The 22415-nt window shown below is 36.2% G+C and overlaps 1 pseudogene; it reads left to right on the top strand.

Annotated features, from left to right (window-relative positions):
• Positions 1-11171: 11171 nt before the first annotated feature.
• Positions 11172-11619, top strand: LOC122422781 (annotated as a pseudogene).
• The last annotated feature ends 10796 nt before the right edge of the window (positions 11620-22415 follow it).

Raw genomic sequence — 22415 nt, 5'->3', positions numbered from 1 at the left:
TTTTGATTTTTTTTGCAGAAAAATTTAAATCCATTTTGAGCTTAGTACAAGCAAGCATGCTAAGTCTTTTCAGTTGTTTCCAACTCTTTGCGATCCTATGGACTATAGCCTGCTAGGCTCCTCCATCCATACTATTCTCCAGACAAGAATACTGGGTTGGGTTGCCATGCCCTCCTCCAGGGGATCTTCCCAACCCAGGGATTGAACCTTTGTCTCTTATGTCTCTTGCATTGGCAAGGGAGTTCTTTTCCACTACAACACCATCTGAGAAACCCATTTTGCTTTGTTTAAGGGAATAAAAAAGATTAATCTGCTACAGACAGTGAGGGACAATGCAAAGTCTCCTACTTATAATCACATAAATCTAACAGGAGCATGTATTATATAGCATTATGTCCCCTTTCTATACAGAGACTGATCTGGATTTACCATCTGTCTGTTTGAGGTAGGTTTTAGCATTTAAAAATCACCCAAACTTTGTTTCCATAATAGCAGTTCTGTTTTGCAGCTTTTATTGTTTTGTACTGTGTGTTGGTGTATACTCTTTCCCATATTATTATCTAATCTCTGTGAAGTGAGGATTCCTGGGCTATCGTTAAAAAGAGTGTTTTGTATTCATTGTAACTGCTCAAGGATATAGTTAAGATATGGATGAAATTTTAGTTATAATATTTTTGTCTGTCAACATAATCATAACACATTGTTTTAAGCTTTGGCCTTGTGGAACTGAATCTTAACTATTACTTTGATTGCAAGATAATTAATTCAAGAATAGAATACAAAAGTTTTCTTCATGCAAATTTATTTATATAATTTTATCAATAGAAAGTTAAGCTTTATTTCATGTCTGCCAACGTGAAATACGCAGGCAACATTCATTAATGTCTAACAAAATTTTAAAATGCTAACCAGAATTGTTTATTTTCTCATACAAAAATTAAAAAAATAATTGTATGACTTACTGTATTTTATAATAATTGCTTGAAACAGACTTTTATATAAAAGTGTTTCAGAGCATATAATATTTTAAAGATATAATACCAGTATTATAAATCAGGAAAGAATTACTGATGTTCAGTAGTGCATTATATTTTTGTAACACTTGATTTGATGTGTCTCTTGCTCTATCTTGGTGTATATTCTATTCTTCTGATTTATATTTTGGAATGGGTAGTAGATTTACAGTGAAGGAACAAGAAGTTCTCACTGTCTCATTCACTGCTGCTAAATATTTCACAGTTCTACAGAACATGATCTATAAACCATCATCTTTTTCAGGAAGCATGTTCCAAAAGAACCAACGACACGAGAAAATCAATGAGGTTTAACATTTTCTATAACATGACAAGCATATGACTCACAGCCTCAAAGTAGTTTAAAATAGGATGATATTATCTATTCAATATGATAAAATCTACAAGAACAGTGGCAAATGAATTTCTCTATTATCCTTTATTATTCTCATCATAAAGCTGTAAATTTCTGTGGGGCAAATTTCAGTTCAAATTAATATCCCTTATACAAAGCTATGGCTCAGATGGTAAAGAACTTTCCTGAAATGTGGAAGACTCAGGTTCAATCCCAGGGTCAGGAAAATCCCCTGGAGAAGGGGATATTGACACACTCCAGTATTCTTACCTGGAAAATTCCATGGATGAAAGAGCCTGGTGGGCTACACTCTGTGGATTCTCAGAGTGAGATATGACTGAGTGACTAACACACTTTCACTCATACACAATTATAAAGTGTGTGTGTGTATTTTCTTTTTTGGCTTTGTTGCTATGCTTAGCTCCGTCATGTCTGACTCTTTGCAACCCCATGGACTGCAGCACACCAGGCTTCCCCGTCCTTCACCATCTCTGGGAGTTTGTTCAAACTCATGTCGATTGAGTCAGTGATGCCACTGAACCACCTAATCTTCTCTCATCCCCTTCTCCTCCTGCCTTCTATCTTTCCCTGTATCTGGGTCTTTTCCAATGAGTCAGCTCTTCACATCAGGTGGCCAAAGTATTGGAGCTTCAGCTTCAGCATCAGTCTTTTCAATGAATATTCAGGGCTGATTTCTTTTAGGATTGACTGACTTAATTTCCTTGCAGTCTAAAGAACTCTTGAGAGACTTCAACACCAGAGCCCAAAAGCACCAATTCCTCAACACACAGTCTTTTTATGGTCCAATTCTCACATTCGTACATGACTACTGGAAAAACCAGTTTTGACTATATGGATCTTTGTAAGCAAATAATGCCTCTGCTTTTTAATATGCTGTCTAGATTTGTTATATCTTTTCTTCCAAGGATAAACCATCTTTTGGTTTCATGGCTGCAGTCACCATCCTCAGTGTTTTAGATTTATATTACCAGGATCCTCTGTCCATGGAATTGTCCAGGCAAAGATAATAGAGTTGGTTGCCATTCCCTTCTCTGGAGAAATCTGCCTGACCCAGGCATCAAGCCCAGATCCCCCACATTGCAGGCAGATTATTTACTGACTTAGCCAAATTTGATTCTTTGACTGCATTGTATTAACATTTTTTTTTCTTATTTTCTCATGGCATATATAATACATTCTATGTCTTCTAAATCATCATGGCAGTATTAAAGACTTTATAAACTTTTTATATAAGTTCACAATCAAAGTATCCTAAATAAATACACTTTTTTTTTTTTCTTTTCTAGCCGTATCACAAGGCTTGCAGGATCTTAGTTCCCTGACCAGAGATCAAATCCAGGACCTGGCAATGAAAGCCTGAAATCCTAACCACAGGATGGCCAGGGAATACTGTTTGGCATACTTTTAAGATTTTTCTCTGAAGGTCACTATTACCTACTTTACCCTTATGTTTTTTAATTTCTCCTAAATAAATTCTTAAAGACCCAAATTGGAAGCTATTTTCAATGTAGTGTGATCTACATAGTTGGCAACAGAAAATTAGTCTTCTCTATAATAATTAGGTAGTCAGTGACAAACCTCAGAGATTCAACATATAAAGCGTTATCTTTTGCAAAATACTCCGATTGTTTTCAATTTTATTGCTCAGTTGACTAAAATGTATTATTTTTGTCCTTATGAGGATTCAGCTATATCCTTCTCTGCTTGATTTGCTGTTCAGTTGCTCCATCGTTTCTGACTCATTGTGACCCCATGGACGGCAGCACACCAGGCTTCCTTGTCCTTCACCTTCACCATGAGTGTGTTCAAACTCATGTCCACTGAGCCAGTGATGCCATCCAACCATCTTGGCCTCTGCCATCCCCTTCTTTTCCTGCTTTCTATCTTTCCCAGCATCAGGGGCTTTTCCAGTGAATTGACTCTTCACATAGGATGGCCAAAGTTTTGGAGCTTCAGCTTCACCATCAGTCTGTTCAATGAATATTCAGGGTTGATTTCCTTTAGGATTGACTTGTTTGTTAGAAATATAAAATGATGCATGTCATAATAAACATATGGAATATGATTAAGTCTTAAGGAAAATGTAAGTATTATATATGTTGTTTTAGTGATTCAAAGATATATAGTGTTAAAATGTAGGCATGACTTCTCATTTATTTTCTCCTTTTCAAGTAGTAGAATGGTTGATAGAATGGGCTTTGAGTGGGTATTAAGTTGCTTCAGTCACGTATGACTCTTTGCAATGCTATGGATTGTATCCTCCCCAGGCTCCTCTGTCCATAGGATTTTCTAGGCAAGAAGATTGGAATGGGTGGCCATTTCCTCCTCTAGGGAATCTTTCTGAGCCAGGGATCAAACCCACATTTCTTAAATCTCCTGCATTGGCAGGCAGGTTCTTTACCACTAACGCCACCTGGGAAGCCCATGGGCTTTGGGAATCTTCAAATGATACTTTGTTAGGTAATATGTATGTATGCATGTATTCACTCATTCATTCATTCAATTATTTTTTTAATTGAAGTACAGTTAGCATTCTTATTAGCATATATATGTCCCATTGTGTAAGTCTCAGACTGAAAACTCAGAATAGAACTGAAGAAAGAATTTCAAAGGGATTAATAAGTCCATCTTTTCTATGTCAGCTAACTTCAAGCAGGGTTTCCAAAGCACTAATGTTCTTACTAGAGACACAGACATACAGAACAAATGTATGGACACCAAGGAGGAAAAGGGGATGGGATGGCTGGATGAATAGGAAGATTAAGTTCAACATATATACTGATAACATGTATAAAGTAGATAATTAATGAGAATCTACTGTGTAGGTCAAGGAACTCTGTTCAAGGCTCTGTGGTGACCTAAATGGGAAGGAAGTACAGAAAAAGAGATGTTTGTATGGCTGACTCACTTTGCTATACAGTAGAAGCTAACACAACATTGCAAAACAACTATACTCCAATAAAAACTAACTTAAAATATTTAAAAAAATAAATAAAATGCTGAGGCTGGACAAATATTTCCCATTACCTTCTATGAGTTATCAGATTTATTTTAAATTATTTTAGTAAAAACTACAACATTCCAAAAGATAAATGATCAATGAAATTCTGATGCTTAAGGAGAAATTCCATGACTATTCAGGTTTTATGTGAGAGCAAGACAGGTCATTAAAAGTAAGTTTGCCATTAGCTTCTTCTATAAGGTTTATAACAAAAAGGTAAGCTGAACTTTGGAGATTATGACTAATTTCTATCATCATTTAGCTTTCTGACATTTTATTATTACTTTCCAAGTTGATATAATTCAGTTAGGACACAATGTTCATAGTGTATCAATGTTCATAGTGTATAATACTGTCTTGTAAAGCAAATGTGAAGTAAAATAGAAAGCTTGTTATCATAATGATAAAATTCTAAAAGTAATTGAGTAATTTTTCACTATATCCTTCAAAAAATACTTGCAATTATGCATACAACTACAGTCTCAAGAATTATTTTTAAGGAAACTTTGTTTAGCTTGACTTGATGAAATTTTTCATATTGCAAACATTTGTGATCAATGCATCTGTTAATGGGGAGGGGGGGGGGGAATCTCTTTCACTCTTGCCCTGGACAGGTTGGTGAAAACGTTTTTTGGTTTCTTTGTTTTTTAGTTTGCGTTCATGCATACAAAACTGGTTCATTTTCGGCACCAGAAATTGCCTCATGAAAAATTAAGGTAGTAAAATTCAGTGATGGGCTTTACCAAATATATACAAATACACATCCAGTACTGTAGAATCTTATTTGAAATTTGAAATACTTTTGGTTTCTGCTTCACTTCAATATCATGGATAACATACTAGATTTTTGTGATGAATAGTTTTAAATTAAAACGTTGAAACCACTGTGATGGGATAACTCACTTAGAGCCAGACATCCTGGGGAGGGAAGTGTGAAGTCAAGTGGGTCTTAGGAAGTATTACTATGAATGAAACTAGTGGAGATGATGGAATTTCAGGTGAGCTATTTAAAATCCTAAAATAAGATGCTGTTCAAGTGCTGCACTCAACATGCCAGCAAATTTTGAAAACTCATCAGTGGTCACAGGACTGGAAAATATCAGTTTTCATTCCAATTCCAAAGAAGGGTAGTGCCAAAGAAATTTCAAACTGCAACACAATTCCTTTCATTTCATATGCTAGCAAGATAACGCCCCAAATTTTTCAAGCTCAGCTTCAAAACTACTTGGACTAATAACTTCCAGATGTACAAGATGGATTTAGAAAAACCAGAGGAACCAGAGATCAAATCGCCAAAATTCATTGGATCACAGAAAAAGCAATGGGATTCTAGAAAAACACTTACTTCTGTTTCATTGAATATGCTAAAGCCTTTCACAATGTGGATCACAACAAATTGCCAAAAATTCTTAAAGAGATGGGAATGCCAGACCACCCTACCTTCCTCCTGAGAAACCTGCATGCAGGACTAGAAGGAAAGAGATAGAAAAGAGACATGCATCAATGGACTGGTTCAAAATTTGGAAAAGAGTACTTCAAGGTTGTAAATTGTCACCCTGCTCATTTAACTTATATGCAGAGCATATTATGTGAAATGCTGGACTGTATGAAGCTCAAGCTGGAATCAAGATTGCCAGGAGAAATATCAATAGCCTCAGATGTGCAGATGACACCACCCTAAAGGCAGAAGTTAAGAAGAACTAAAAAGCCTTTTGATGAAGGTGAAAGAGAAGAGTGAAAAATCTGGCTTAAAACTCAATTCATAAAAACTAATATCACGGCATCCAGTCTCATCATTTCATGGCAAATAGATGGGGAAAAAATAGAAATCATGATAGACTTTATCTTCTTAGGCTCCACAATCACTGCAGACAGTGACTGCAGCGATGAAGTTAGAAGACGCTTGCTCCTTGGAAGAAAACTATGACAAACCTAGGCAGCATATTAAAAAATAACAGAGACATCACTTTGCTGACAAAGGTTCTTATTTGTCAAAACTACCTTTTTTTTCCCCCCCAACAGGCATGTACACGTGTGAGAGTTGGACAAAAAGAAGGTTGAGCACTGAATAATTTATGATTTCACACTATGGTGCCAGAGAAGGCTCTTGAGAATCCCCTAAACAGCAAGATTAAACCAGTCAATCCTAAAGGAAATCAACCCTCAATATTCATTGGACAGACTGATGCTGGAGTTGAAGCTGCAATACTTTGGTCACATGATGCGAAGAGCCAACTCATTGGAAAAGATCCTGATGCTGGGAAAGATTGAGGGCAGGAGGAGAAGTGGGCAACAGAGGATGAGATGGTTGGATGGCATCACCAACTGGATGGATTCGAGTTTGAACAAACTCTGTGAGATAATAAAAGACAGGGAAGCCTGGTGTGCTGCAGTCCATGGTATCCCTGAGTCAGACAAAACTGAGCAACAACATTTTTATCTCTGTCTTCAATTCTTATCAGTTTGATTGCTATGTGTCTTGGTGTTTTCCTCCTTAGTTTTATTCTGCCTGGGACTGTCTGTGCTTCATGGTCCTAGTTGATTATTTTCTTTCCCATGTTAGGGAAGTTTTCAGCTATTATCTCTTCAAATATTTTCTCAAGTCTTTCTCTCTCTATTCTCCTTCTGGGACCCATCCCTATAATGTGAATTTTGATGCATCTAATGTTGTCCCAGAGGTCTCTGAGATGGTCTTCATTTCTTTCATTCTTTTTTTCTATATTCTGTTCTGTGGCAGTAATTCCCACCATTCTGTCCTCCAGGTCATTTCTCTATTCCTCTTTCTCAGTTATTCTGCTATGGATTGTGTATTATTCATGTATGTATTCCTTGTGTATTATTCATCTCTGTTTGTTTGTTCTCTCATTTTTTTCTAGGTCTTTGGTAACATTTCTTGCATCTTCTCAACCTTTGCCTCCATTCTTTTTCTAAGATCCTGAATTATGTTCACTATTATTATTCTGAATTCTTTTTTCTGGGAGGTTGCCTATCTCCATTACATTCAGTGGTTTTTCTGATATTTTATTTTGTCCCTTCATCTGGGACATACTTTTCTTCTTTTTTTATGCTGTTTAACTTTCTGTAATGTGGTTTGTGCTTTAGTTCCTGTGGGATTGCAGTTCTTCTTTCTTCTTCTGTCTTCCTTCTGGAAGAGGAGGCTAAGAAGCTTGTGCAAACTTCCTGATGGAAGGCACTGGTGGTGGGAAAACAGGGCCTTGCTCTTGTGGGCAGGGCCTTGCTCAGTAAAGCTTTGATCCAATTATCTCCTCCCTGGTAGTTTTTTTGGCCTGAGGCGACCCTCGAGTCTATGGACTCTATGGTCAGTTATTGGTAACTTCCAAGAGGGTTTGCACAAAGGGGGCCATTCTTGGCCTGATCCTTCCAGAGCCCCATCACTGTGGTGAGCCCCTGCCAACCCACACCACCACAGGAAACCCTTCAACGCCAGCAGGCAGTTTTGGTTCAGTCTCCTGTGGAGACTCTGCTCCTTTCCTCTGAGTCTTGGTGCATGCAAGGCTTTGTTTGTTCCCTCCAAAAGTAGAGTCTCTGTATCCCTCAGTCCTCTGAAGTCTTGTAATCAAATTCCTCTAGGCTTCAGAGTCAGATTCCCTGGGAATTCCCAGTCACTTTTTTGGATCTGCAGGTTGGGAAACCTGGTGTGGAGTTCTGAACCCTCTCAACAGTTGGAGAATTTCTTTGGTATTACTGTTCTCAGTTTCTGGCTGACTAATCTGGCTGACATGAGATTTGATTTTATTGTGATTGTACCTATCCTACTGTCTTGCTGTGGCTTCTTGCTTGTCTTTGGGTATGGGGTATCTTTTTTTGGTAGGTATCCTCCTGTCAATGGTTGTTCAACAGCTGATTGTGACATTAATGCTCTCACAGGAAGAGATGAGCACACGTTCTTTTACTCCAACATGTTGAACTGGAAGTCCAAAACATTGAAAATTTAAAAGCTAAGTTTTAGTCCTTGAAGAAGTCAACTATTAATGCAAGAGTTATTTTATATTGCTTGGTTATCATGCAGATTATTTAATGGGTTAACTGTGAATAATCATAGTTATGTTTTTCAATAATGAAAAACAATTATATTTTATGTACTTTGGTACAAAGAGAGATAACAAATTGCAAAGGCAATGAGAAAAGTGCTTCATAGGCAATAATTATGAAATGAGTGACATCTTAAGAGTATTCTTGAGAAATACCTACTCTGGATTGCTAATTCTATGAATGCTTTCCTGAAGCTACCTAGAATTGTTTTAGACCACAAGTTAAAGTAACAAATAATTAGTGACATTGCCATGTAACTTTCACACTGTGGGGTTCCTACTCAGCATTTAATTAGAATCATGATTAAATTATGCATTGTCTTTAGAAATTTCCCTGAGGAGAGAACATACTTGAATGTTTCACAAGATAAGAGAGATTTGCTACTTAAAATATTGAAATAGTTGGAATAATCATGGTGGGATCTTTTATCATTTGCTGAATGTCTTTGCGTCTTAGAAGTCATTATTTAATTCTGTCACAATTGCTAGCTACAAAAAAGTTAAAAACTTTAATGATAAATTATAATAGAAAATCTATGAATACTTTTGTTTCTTGTGATGAATACATTACAGTTTTCCATTGCCTTGCTAGTTTGTGGTAATTCTTCTGTTGCCTTTGTTGGTCTCCTGTATTAAAAGTAACTTTGCACTTTGGATTGCCAGTATTTTTTATAGTGTTTAAGGGAGAGGAAATGGACCATTGGCTATTTTTAACACTTGAGTTTGAAACTATTAATATTCTTGGCTTATATATTGTGTATATTTTGGTAACATTATAACAATAGGGTTTCTCTTTCCTTTCTTTCTTTTTTTTTCTTTTCTTTTTTTTTTTTTTATTTTGGCTGCTCATTGTGACACACAGAATCTTACTTCCCTGACCAGGAATGGAACCCTCACCCTTGCAGTGGAAGTTCTAATAACTGGGCCACCAGGGAATCACTATTTTCTAATTTTTTAATTGGTTGATTTCAGTTTATTAAATTTATCTATTTATATAAATTGCAGCAAATTCTCAGAACTTTCACTACCTAAAATTATAGAATTTAAATCTGGCAATTCTTTTACTATAATGTCCACCTTAATGATAAGACACTTTTGGCCTTAGGAAATTATTTATGTAACATATCCTCCATGAAAATGTCAGTTTATTATTTTTTAAAATGGCTTCCTTTATTCTATATGATAATAAGCCCCAGGTACCTTACATTGTAAGATTACAGATTCTATTACACAACTGATTCTGTGTATGTGTGTGTGTGTGTAATTGTATTCTAAAACTTATAAAAACCTAACTCTTTCACTGTGGGATTCTTTGGTAATTGATTCATTTAGCTGTTCTGCAAACTGAGACACTTGTATTAGGAAAATATTCCAGTAATTATTTTATAGCACCACCTTTGTCTTGTTACAAAAAATAGCTGCTGAAGTAAAAAAAGATTTTCCATTTTTTAAAAGATTGCACTTAGAATGATGTTTGTTTTTTCTCTTCCATTTCCCTGCATACAATATAAGCCAATACACATTAAACCTGTACATTTTTTTCTAGAACTATGCCTTATTATTTTTCATTTAATCTCTTCTTATTATGAATAATACTGAAGCAGGTTTTTCCAACTATTCAGTGAGGTGATTTAGTGAAGAATTCATGAAAATGTAGCAGGAATCAGGAAGACAGGAACAAATATACTTGAAATCTGAGAAACGTTATAGAGTATGAAATACTCTGGCACAACTTTGCATATTACAGTTAGGTGAAACTCAGTATATATGATTTGTTGCCTTTCTAAAGTCACAATTTGTCTTTTAAAATTCCATTAATTTTTATGATTTTTTTTAAGGGGTGTACTATTAGCTCAATAAGTTGTTTTAATGCTGCTAAGAAGTAGTTATACTTGAAAGACACATCACATAATCAATAATTTACTCTGGGAAAGGAAATACCACAAAAACAGTAAATTTATTCTTTCTCTCTTTTTTTAATTTTCCTCATACATTCTATTAAAATTTGAACATTTGAAATAGACTGTGATAAATACATACATTTATACTTGTTTCTGCAAACATTTTAGGAATAATAGCTAAACATCCACACATAATATTTATCTTTACCATTATCAGTCCTAAAAAATGATGCTGTTAAGTTGCTACACTCAATATGCCAACAAATTTGGAAAACTCAGCAGTGGCCTCAGGATTGGAAATGTCAGTTTTCATTCCAATCCCAAAGAAAGGGAATGCCAAAGAATGCTTACACTACCACACAATTGCATTCATCTCACATGCTAGCCAACTAATGTTCAAAATTTTCCAAGCTAGGCTACAACAGTATGTGAAACAAGAATGTCCAGATGTTCAAGATGAATTTAGAAAAGGCAGAGGAGCCAGAGATCAAATTCCAACATCCATTGGATGATAGAAAAAGCAAAAGAGTTCTAGAAAAACATCTACTTCTGCTTTATTAAGTATGCCAAAACCTTTGACCATGTGGATTACAACAAACTGTGGAAAATTCTTCAAGAGATGGGACTTCTGGACCACCTTACTTGCCTCCTGAGAAGTCTGTATACAGGTCAAGAAGCAATAGTTAGAACTGGATATGGAACAACAGACTGGTGCACATCAGGGTCTGTTGGTGCTCAGAGTGTGGCCAGGAGGCTCGGACTGAGCAGGGTTTTGCTTGCCTGTGAATTGTGTAGAGTACACTGCCATTCTCTTGTCTTCTCTTCACCATGGCTTCTTCTGATATCCAGATGAAGGATCTGGAGAAACATGCCTCTGGCCAGGCTTTTGAGCTGATTCTCAGCCCTCATTCAAAAGAATCTCTCCCAGAATTTCCCCTTTCCCCTCCTAAGAACAAGAATCTTTCCTGGAGGAAATTCAGAAGAAATTAGAAGCTGCAGAAGAAAGACACAAGTCCCATGAAGCTGAAGTCTTGAAGCAGCTTGGTGAGAAACGGGAGAGTGAGAAAGAAGTGCTTCAGAAAACGATAGAGAAGAACAACAACGTCAGTAAAATGGCGGAAGAGAAGCTGACCCACAAGATGGAAGCCAGCAAAGAGAACCGAGGGGCACACAGGCTGCCAAATTGGACCATTTACGAGAGAAGGACAAGCACATTGAAGAAGTGTGGAAGAACAAAGAATCCAAAGATCCCGCTGATGAGACTGAAGCCAACTAATTTGTTCTGAGAACTGACTTTCTCCCCCTCCCCTTCCTAAATATCTTAAGACTGTACTGGCCAGCGTCATTTTACTTTTTTCCCCCTGGAAAATATTCTGGAAGCTGATGTAGGACTGTATAGGTAAATTCAGATGGTATGATGTTGATTTAGGGGCAAAAGGGGAGAAATGAAATGTGTATTACCCTTTCTCTAAAGTGTTGAAGTCTGTCTAATATAGCTATTTTTCTTGTTGCATTTTTTTCTACTTCAGTACACGTGGTGTGCTGGGTTTAATGGCTAGTACTGTGTTGGTTCCATGAAAACATGCCTGTGAAAACAGTATGTAGTGGCTTCTTTCAAATTGTTAGATGTTGAATATGTGTTCACCTTAAAATCACAATTGTGTCCAGATCTTACAGATGCTACAGTACTTGAATGGTTAATAAAACTGCACAGTGCTGTTTAAAAAAAAAAAAAAAAAAAAAGACTGGTTCAAAATTAGGAAAAAGAGTACTGCAAGACTGTATATGGACACCCTGCTTATTTAACTTATATGCAGAGTACATCATGTGAAATGCCAGACTGGTTGAAGCACAAGCTGGAATCATGATTGCTGGGAGAATTATCAACAATCTCAGACATGCAGATGACACCACTATTATAATAAGAAGAGAAGAGAAACTGAAGAGCCTCTTCATGAAAGTGAAAGAGGAGAGTGAAAAAGCTGGCTTAAAACTCAACTCTCAGAAAACTGAGATTATGGCATCTGGCCCCATCACTTAATGGCAAATAGATGGGGAAACAGTGACAGATTTTATTTTCTTGGACTTCAAAATCACGCAGATGGTGACTGCCACCATGGAATTAAAAGACTCTTGCTCCTTGGAAGAAAAGCTATGATAAACCTAATCAGTTCAGTCACTCAGTTGTGTCTGGCTCTTTGCGACCCCAGGGACTGTAACATGCCAGGCTTCCCTGTCCATCATCAACTCCTGGAACTTGCTGAAACTCATGTCCATTGAGTTGGTGATGCCATCCAACCATCTCATCCTCTGTGATCCCTTTCTTCTTTGGCTTTCAATATTTCCCAGCATCAGAATCTTTTCTTTTTTTTTTTTTTAATTCATCTATATTTGTTACAACTTTTTAAAGCAGAATGTGACTTGAGCACTGCATTTCCACTCACAAAACTTGCTCCAAGTTACTTTTCCAGCGGCTTTACAACATGCCTGAGCAGTCTTATAAGTTTGCTACTCTAAACAATATTTTTCTTTGGAAAACAAGCCCTATGTACGGACAGCGAATCCAATCAAGTTGGTTCAGCTTAACACACTAACTTCTAGAGGCCTGGCACATGCAGTCATAACTACAGGGGATGGAAGTTTTAAAAAGTATATCCCAGAAGATGAAAACTTGCTTTAACAAGTGTTTCTTTTAAACATCACGGTATATATGAGTCAGTTCTTCACATCAGTTGGCCATAGTATTGGAGCTTCAGGTTTAGCATCAGTCCTTCCAATGAATATTCAGGGTTGATTTCCTTTAGGATTGATTGGTTTGATCTCCTGATAAACCTATTCAGCATATTAAAAACAGAGACATTACTTTGCCAACAAAGGTCCGTATAGTCAAAGCTATGTGTTTTTTTCAACTACTCATGTATGGAGGATGTGAGGGTTGGACCATAAAGAAGGCTGAGTGCTGAGGAGTTGATACTTTTGAATTGTGGTATTGGAAAAGACTCTTGAGAGTTCCTTGGACTGCAAGGAGATCAAACCAGTCAGTCCTAAAGGAAAGTAGTTCTGAATACTCATTGGAAGGAATGATACTGAATCTGAACCTCCAATAATTTGGACACCTGATGTGAAGAGCTGAATCACTGAAAAAGACCTTGATGCTGGGAAAGATTGGAGGTAGGAACAGAGGGGATGGCAGAGGATGAGATGTCTTGATGGCCTTGCCGACTCAATGGACATGAGTTTGAACAAGCTCTGGGAGATGGTGAAGGACAGCAAAACCTGGAATGCTGCAGTCCTTGGGGTCACAAAGAGCTGGCATGACTGAGTGAGTAAACAACAACAGCAACATCATCAAATTTGCTATGTACTGTGTAAAACATGGAACTTATACTTAATCTGACTGTTATGCAGCTACAGTGTATTTACCCAACTCCTGAGAGCTTCCAATTTTGTTCCAACAAGAATAAGATCATTGACTATTCAAAAATTTTAGAATGTATTTCTTCTATGTATAAGAACAAATTCAGAAATTAACTGAAAGATCATATGCGAATTAAAAATTATTTCTTCTTAAACTCAATTTCATAGCAATTAGAGTACACTAGTGCATAAATTTATGTTTAGTGATGTTTATTCCAGAAATAATTTTAAAGACAAAAAAATTGCAATATCTATCAAGAAGTCTGTAGTTGAATAAACAGTGAGACACACACATCATAGGCTACTGTAAGACTGACATATTAAATAAGATCAACTGAGTTGGATAGACTGTAGAAATAAGAAGGTCCAGTGGGTAACAGGATCTTATTCTTATGAAACTGAAATTGTGATAGTTTCACTTCCAACAGAAAAAGTCACTTTTTAAGAATAAGAGACTGCTTGTAGATCAACTTTCTTAAGAACATTTCAAAAATCTGAGGGGGGAAAAAACAGTTCATTTTAAAACTCGTGAGCAGTATTTTTCAGCAAAGCAAGGTATAGAACAAGACATATCCAGAGCCAGAAATCATGGCATGCACTTGGTGCACTTGCCAGTTTAAAAACTTTTTTCATAAGGTTAGGAAACTAAACAGCACTTAGGACAGCCTCACAGGACTAAATAGGAAAAGTCACCATCTGGTATTTAATTAAAATAGGTTGCATAGTAAAATTCTTTATTTAAATGGACTGAAACTTCAAAGGGAAGGCAACTTAAAAGAAAGAGTGACTTGGAAATAGGTAAAAATATAGATAGACTTGGATTATAGTCCCATTTTAAGCTATCTCAATTCTTGAAATAGGTTCTGGCAATACTCAATAACTAATGTGTTGCCTGGATTTGAAGAACCAAACCTGTGAAATTGAAAGAAAGATTAATTTACTCTCATGCCTCTTATGAGAGTAAGTTATTTGTCTTATTCTTTCATAATTTTCTACAAGCAATTTTGAAAATTTAGTAGCAACCAATACATAAATAACCATAGACACAAGGAGAAAAGATAACTCCCTTTTGAACAGTAACAAAATAGAGACAGCAATGATCCCCAGGGGTTTGAAATATAGGGGTTAGCCTTTAAATTAGTATGATATCTCTGTTCACAGTAATAATGAAAAGATGAAGAAGCTATTAGAAAACTGAGTAAAATTTCTAAAACTGAAAAAAAGTAGTAATCAAGTAAAACCAAAATATAGAACTATAATACCAAATAAACACAGATGAACACAGAGGTGTGTGTGTGCTCAGTCAGTTCAGTCATGTCTGACCCTGTGACCCTATGGAATGAAGCCCACTAGGCTCCTCTGTCCATGAGAATCTCCAGGCAAGAATAATGGAGTGGGTTGCCATTTCCTCCTCCAGGAGAGCCAAACACAGAGGTATAATGATTTGTAATATGTGATATAGAATGAAACTCAAAAGTTGAATGAGTGGGAAATATATGAGATAGTGTGAGTGTTATAGAGGATAAAATAATGTGTAGCAAGCAGGTATTTGGAATCCCAAAAGGAAGGGTGTAGAAGCAATATTAGCAGAGATAATATACAACGATTGTGCACACAGGGTAAGCAACCTCAAATAAGTTTCAAAAATTTCTTAACACAAACAAGTTTTAAAATTTCTACATTTATCTCTATTCTTCTGTCTCTTTACCTATCTATGTATTTATGTGTCTGTGTATCTATACCATGTATCTACTTGTATTATCTATTTATATACTGCTTGACATTTCACAGCAAAACTGATGAAAACTAATAAGGAAATGAAATCTTTTTTTTTATAAAAAAATATTTTTCTTAAAATATAATTCACATACCATAATATTTATTCTTTTAAACTATACAATAAAGTCATTCAAAGTAAATTCACAATGTCACACATTCCTCATTATTAACTCCGGAACACTTTCATTACTCCCAATTTTTCTTCCCCTAAGCCTCTGGCAAGCATTGATCTATTTTCCGTCTCTAAAGAGTTACTCATTCTGGACATTTCATATAAGTGAAACCATAAAATGCACGATATTTTGTGCCTGGCAGTTTTCAGTTAGCATAACGCTCTCAAGGCTCATTCATGTTGTAGTGTGTATCAACAGTACACTCTTTTATTATTCTTGAAGAATATTCCATTGCATGGATGTATAACATTTATTTATCCAATTCATTTGGGCTATGACAGTTCATGTGTAAGTTTTTGTGTAGATATATCTTTATTTTCTTTCAATATATTCCTAGAAATAAAGTTGCAATGTTAATACCATTTGAATTTCATGTAATTTTCCTGTGTCAGAGGTAGTAGATTTTTGTTTCTTTTTTTTTTTTTTCCTTCAACCATTTGAAAATGTAAAAAATAATCCTTAGCTCATGGATAGTGACAAAATAAACAGCAAGTATCCTCTGGTGCAAATGCCATGATGAACCAATACTTACACTACATTCCTGGAGGAGAAAAGCTACACTGCTGCTCCTCTTAGGCAGCAAACCATGTTCACTTCAGTTCAGTTCAGTTGCTCAGTCATGTCCGACTCTTTGCGACCCCATGAATCGCAGCATGCCAGGCCTCCCTGTTCACCACCAACTCCCGGAGTCTACTCAAACTCATGTCCATCGAGTCGGTGATGCCATCCAGCCATCTCATCCTCTGTCGTCCCCTTCTCCTCCTGCCCCCAGTCCCTCCCAGCATCAGGGTCTTTTCTAATGAGTCAACTCTTTGCATGAGGTGGCCAAAGTATCGGAGTTTCAGCTTCAGCATCAGTCCATCCAGTGAACACCCAGGACTGATCTCCTTTACGATGGACTGGTTGGATCTCCTTGCAGTCCAAGTGTTCACTTCACGCCATCGTAAACCTGACCAGGCCTTCCTTCTTTGATTTTTTTTTTTTAATAGGAAGATCGAATTTTAATGTTTGTACATGGGAAACAAATCGACTACTGAATCTGTTTAATTTCATCCTAGAGTCTTTAATTTTATGAAAACAATGATAATCAACTTTGTTTTAGCTCTTTTTATAGATAAAATAAGTTATGTTGAATGGAGATTCTTTAAACTCTACAAAAGGTATATTCAAAAGAAGACAACTTATTATTTGTTTGAAAGTAAAATTGTAAATGCATAGGGAAAAAGAAAACCTGATAAAACAGTTAAATTTACTTAAAAATAAAATAAGCACAGAAAAAATAACTCAAATAATGGAGACCTCAAGAAGAGCAAAATGAGGTTTGAACATCAGAGTTGAGAAACAGCAATGAAAAATTTGGAGTCAGAAATGGCTGTGGTAATGACACGGAATCCTGAACTTTAAATTCCGTGGTTCAGTTTGGAAGAGATTAGGTTGCAGGCAACATAATATGTCCTGGAAAAATCAGAGAGCATAGAGAATGAAATAAAGTATGTGTTAGATTGGAAAAAACAGAATGCTAACACAGGAGGTGACTGCATTGCAATAAAGAGAGAAGAGAGTTGAGGGTTTCAGTGCAGAGGTCATGGCTGATTAACTATTTCCAGATGCTATGTAGCTTCAGAAAGAGTCAACTCATTTAAAATTCAAATTCTCATTTGAAAATATAGCTCTAAGGCTCAGGACACTTCAGCACCTATGTAAACAATCTTAAAAAAAAAAAAAAAAAAAAAAAAAGATCATCACCCGCCACTCCTTGACAGTAGGGTATTCAAGAAGATAAAAATATAAGGAGTTTAAAGTATTCACATAGTAGTATTAATAATCTATTAACTGAGAAAAGGACATTTGAAGCAGTACATCCTTATTATGTATGTCTAATATATGTGCTTGTGTTTGTCAATGTGAAAGATAAATTGAAATTTGTACAGACCTACCAACATGGGCTTAAAGCCAAATAGAGATGGTCTTTCCCATGATACCTCAGTTGGTAAAGAATCTGCTCGCAATGCAGAAAACCCAAGTTCGATTTCTGGGTCGGGAAGATCCTCTGGAGAAGGGATAGGCTACCCATTCCAGTATTCTTGGGCTTCCCTGGTGGCTCAGATGGTAAAGAATCCATCCACAATGCAGGAGACCTGGGTTCGATCCCTGGGTTGGCAAGATCCCCTGAAGAAAGGAATAACTACCCACTCCAGTATTCTTGCCTGGAGAATTAAAGGACTATATCCTTCATGAGGTCACAAAGAGTCGGACATGACTGAGCAACTTTCACTTTTCCATTTGAAAGTGAGAGCTTGAACCATGTCTTGTCAAAGAATTACTAAGGTTTCCAAGTGTATCTCTCACGCCACAACTTTTTTCTTACATTTCAAACTCAGGAAGATAAAACCTTAAGCTTGAACTACCATAAACTTCATTGATTTTAAAAGCTGTCACACAGATGATCTCATTTGTCCCATACAATTTGGAGAAATGATAGTGTTAGATGAGCCAATGCATGTTGTGAAAATACTCACAGAAGTATTAACAAGAAAATAAAAGACAGTTTGCATTTACTTTCTGAGGGATTAAAGGGGCTGGCACATAGAGTAGTGTTGGCTTGGAAGGGTGGGGATTTGATTCTTTTATCGAGTTTCAAAGGGCAATATTCTGGAAAGAGGGGGCATGCCAGAGATACATTTGGGCTTACTGTGCTTCTGTAGGAAGCACTTTTTCTAAGCGTCTGTAACTTTTTGCCTTCAGTGATTTTCCAAAACTTGGATGTCTGAAAGAGACTTGATAGTGGCACTTGACAGGCAATATTATTTTAAATAATGTAAGATGGATTTACATATAGGACATTTATTACCATTTCTACATATACATGAAAAAAATTTAAACACAAAATGTTGTAGTCAAACACATAATTGGAAAACAAAAGAATGGGAAAGATGAGCAATCTCTTTAAGAAAATTGGAGGTATCAAGTGACTATTTGAGGTAAGGATGGGCACAATAAAGAACAGAAATGGTAGAAACCTAACAGAAGTAAAAGATATTAAGAGGTGACAAGAATACAGAGAAGAATTATACAAGAAAGATCTTAATGACTCAAATAACCGCAATGATGTGGTCACTCACCTAAACCAGACATTCTGGGGTGTGAATTCAAGTGTGCCCTATGAAAAATTTACTATGAACAAAGCTAGTGGAGGTGATGGAATTCCAGCTTTGCTATTTCTAATCCTAAAAGATGATGCTGTTAAAGTGCCATACTCAAAACGTACGCAAATTTGGAAAACTCAGTAGTGACCACAGGGCTAGAAAAGTTCAGTTTTCATTTCAATCCCAAAGAAAGATAATGGCAAAGAATGTTCAAATTACCATACAATTGTGCTAATTTCACATATTAGCAAAGTTGTGCTCAAAAATCCTTCATGATAGACTTCAGCAGTATATGAACCTAGAACTTTCAGATGTACTTGTTGGATTTTGAAGAGGTAGAGGAACCAGAAGTTGCCCTAATTTGTTGGATCATGGATAAAGCAAGGGAATTACAGAAAAATGTATACTCCAGGAGTTGGTAATAGACAGGGAGGCCTGGCGTGCTGTGGTTCATGGGGTCACAAAGAGTCAGACACAACTGAGCAACTGAACTGAACTGAACTGAACTTCTGCTTCACTGGCTATGCTAAATCCTTTGGTTGTGTGGGTTACAACATTGGAAATTTCTTAAAGAGATGGGAGTACCAGATTGTCTTACCTGAGAAATCTGCATGTAGTACAAGAAGTAACAGTTAGAACCAGATATGAAGCAACTGACTGGTTCCAAATTGGGAAAGGAGTACAACAAAGTTGTATATTACCACCCTGCTTATTTAACTTATATGCAGAGTACATCATACTAAATTTCAGGCTTGTGAATCACAAGCAGGAACAAGGTTTCCAAGATAAATATCAACAACCTCAGATATGCAGATGACACCAATCTAATGGAAGAAACTGAAGAGGATCTAAAGAACCTCTTGATGAGGGTGAAAGAGGAAAGTGAAAAATGTGGCTTGAAAATCAACATTAAAACAACAAAGATCAAGGCATCTGGTTCCATCACTCATGGCAAATAGAAGGGGAAGAAGGGCAAGCCATGACAGTGTCCCCCCCCCCCCCACCTTGGGCTCCAAAATTACTGCAGATGGTGACTGCTGCCATGAAATTAAAAGACAATTGTTTTTTTGGAAGAAAGGTGTGACAAACCTAGATACTGTATTAAAAAGCAGAGACATCATTTTGCTGACAAATATTCATATAGTCAAAGCTTTTTTTTTTTTTTTTTTTCCAGTAGTCATGCATGGATGTGAAAGTTTGACCATAAAGAAGGCTGAGCACTGAAAAGCAGATGCTTTTGAATTGTTTCTGGAGAAGACTCCTAAGTGTCTCTTGGACTGCAAGGACATCAAACCAGTCAACCCTAAAGAAAATCAACCCTGAATACTCAGTAAAAATAGTGCTGCTGAAGCTGAAGCTCCAATACTTCATCCACCTGATGAGAAGAACTGACCCATTGGAAAAGACTCTGTTGCTGGAAAAGATTGAAGGCAAAAATAGAAGGGGGTGGTAGAGGATGAAGTGGTTAGATAGTATCATCAGCTCAATGGACATAAATTTGGGCAAACTCCAGGAGATAGTGGAGGACAGAAGAATCTAGTGTGCTAGAGTCCAAGGAGTCACAAAGAGTTGGACACAAGTTAGCAACTGAACAACAGAACAAAATAAATACAGAGATATTTGGATCAGACTTTCTGGAACTATCAGAGAGATGGACTTCAAATATGCATCTCTTGGGCATTTCATAGGGTTCTGGGAAATAATTTTTAATTTAGAATATAGAGGCATATGAGACAGTTGAAGAAAAAGAGTCAAGTTTAACTTAAGAAAAACAGAAGTCTGAATAAAGAACCTGAATATTGACATTTAAGAGTAAATGTTAAGATGCCTACAAAGAATATTGAGAAGAAATGACCATGAATAAGGTAATAGAATTCACATGATGCCAGTCAGCACTGCCAGAGTGTCAGCAAATAAAAAGAGTCAAAATTTAAGAAATGATAGTCAAAGATTGCTGCCCAATATGTTGTCTGTACCCAAAGTCTGGGACTGAGATGAAGAGAAGTAATCAATCAAAGGTTATATAACCCAAGGCTGGCCCAACTCTAAATTTTGCATTCACTAATTCATAGTTAATTTTCTTACCTGTTTTGGTAATGTAAGAAATAATTATATTGGGGTTTTATGAATCTATAACATAAAGAATACATTTGTAGCAGAAGTAGTGAAAAGGGTGAGAAAGGTTCTAAACTCCTCATTCTTACTCATTTCTTATGCCCAAACAATCACCTTGAACTGAAATCCTTTGACTCTGGTTCTTTTTTAATTTTTTCATTTCAAGATAATGAAATGAAGACATTTATATTCTTTTTGTCTCTGTCCCCATCTCTATTTTCCAATTGTATGAATATTCAAGTAGATGAAATAAATTTATATTCCTTTCTTTTTCTAAAATTAAAACTAAGGAAAATAAATACAATTCTATCTTTGGCAAAACTAGAGCATCTACAATACCAAACCACAATATAAATGAACAAAGAGCGGAGGGAGGGTTGTGCGAGCACAAGCTGAGACAGGGCCTGCAGAAGCAGATCCCACTGAGAGCAATTGGATTTGCTGAAAAACTCATGGTGGACTTGATCATGCAAAGAGCTAGGGGTACTGAAAACAAGGACTTGTTTTAAAATATGCTTATTTATTTATTTATTTATTTTAATTTCATGGGTCGCCTGAGTTAATTTAGTCAGAAGGATGCCTTTTCCCCACACATAGAATACTACAGATACAGAAATAAAGCCAAAATGTCAAAATATTTTTTAATAAACTATTTTTTAGCTTTATTGAAGCATAATGACATACAAAATCATTTAATAAATATATTTTGAAAAATTTGCATATATGTATACAGTCATGATACCATCACCAGAACCAAGGTACTACATAGCTATAATCTCCAAAAATTTCCTTTAGTTCTTTTGCATTTTTTTTCTTTTTTCAGGTAAGAATAGTTAACATAAGCTATATCCCATTCACAAATTTTACAGTGCACGATGCTGTTAACTACAAGTACTAGGTTGTACAACAAATCTCTAGAGCTTGTTTATCTGGGATACCTGAAACTTTATATACATTCACAAAATGTACATTTCCACCTCCTCCCAGTCCCTGGAAACCACCCTTCCATTCTCTGCTACTAGGAGTTTAACTGTTTTAGAAACTGATAGCAGTGATATCTCATAGTGTTTGTCCTTCTGTGACTGGCTTATTTCACTTAGCATAATCTCCTGTATATTCGTCTTTTTTTTTTTTTTTTTTGCAAAAGACATGATTTCCTTCTTTAGTAGGGTTGATAATATTCCATTGTATGTATATGCAACATTTTCTGTATCTGTTCTTTATAGAATGACTTTTGAGTTGTTTTCATATCTTGACAATTGTAAATAATGTGGCAATTAAAGAGGGCTGCAGATAATTTTTGAGACCCTGACTTCAATTCTTTCGACTATATGTCAAACAGTGGAATTGCTCTGGTAGTTCTATTTTTAATTTTTTAGGAACCTCTATACTATTTTCCATAGTGACTGCAATATACTACATTCCAGTGTATAAGTGTTTCA

This window comes from Cervus canadensis, chromosome 20 (assembly GCF_019320065.1).
Source record: "Cervus canadensis isolate Bull #8, Minnesota chromosome 20, ASM1932006v1, whole genome shotgun sequence".
NCBI lineage: Eukaryota > Metazoa > Chordata > Mammalia > Artiodactyla > Cervidae > Cervus > Cervus canadensis.
Note: the sequence above shows the minus strand (reverse complement) of the source record. Positions and strands in the feature narration are given on the sequence as shown.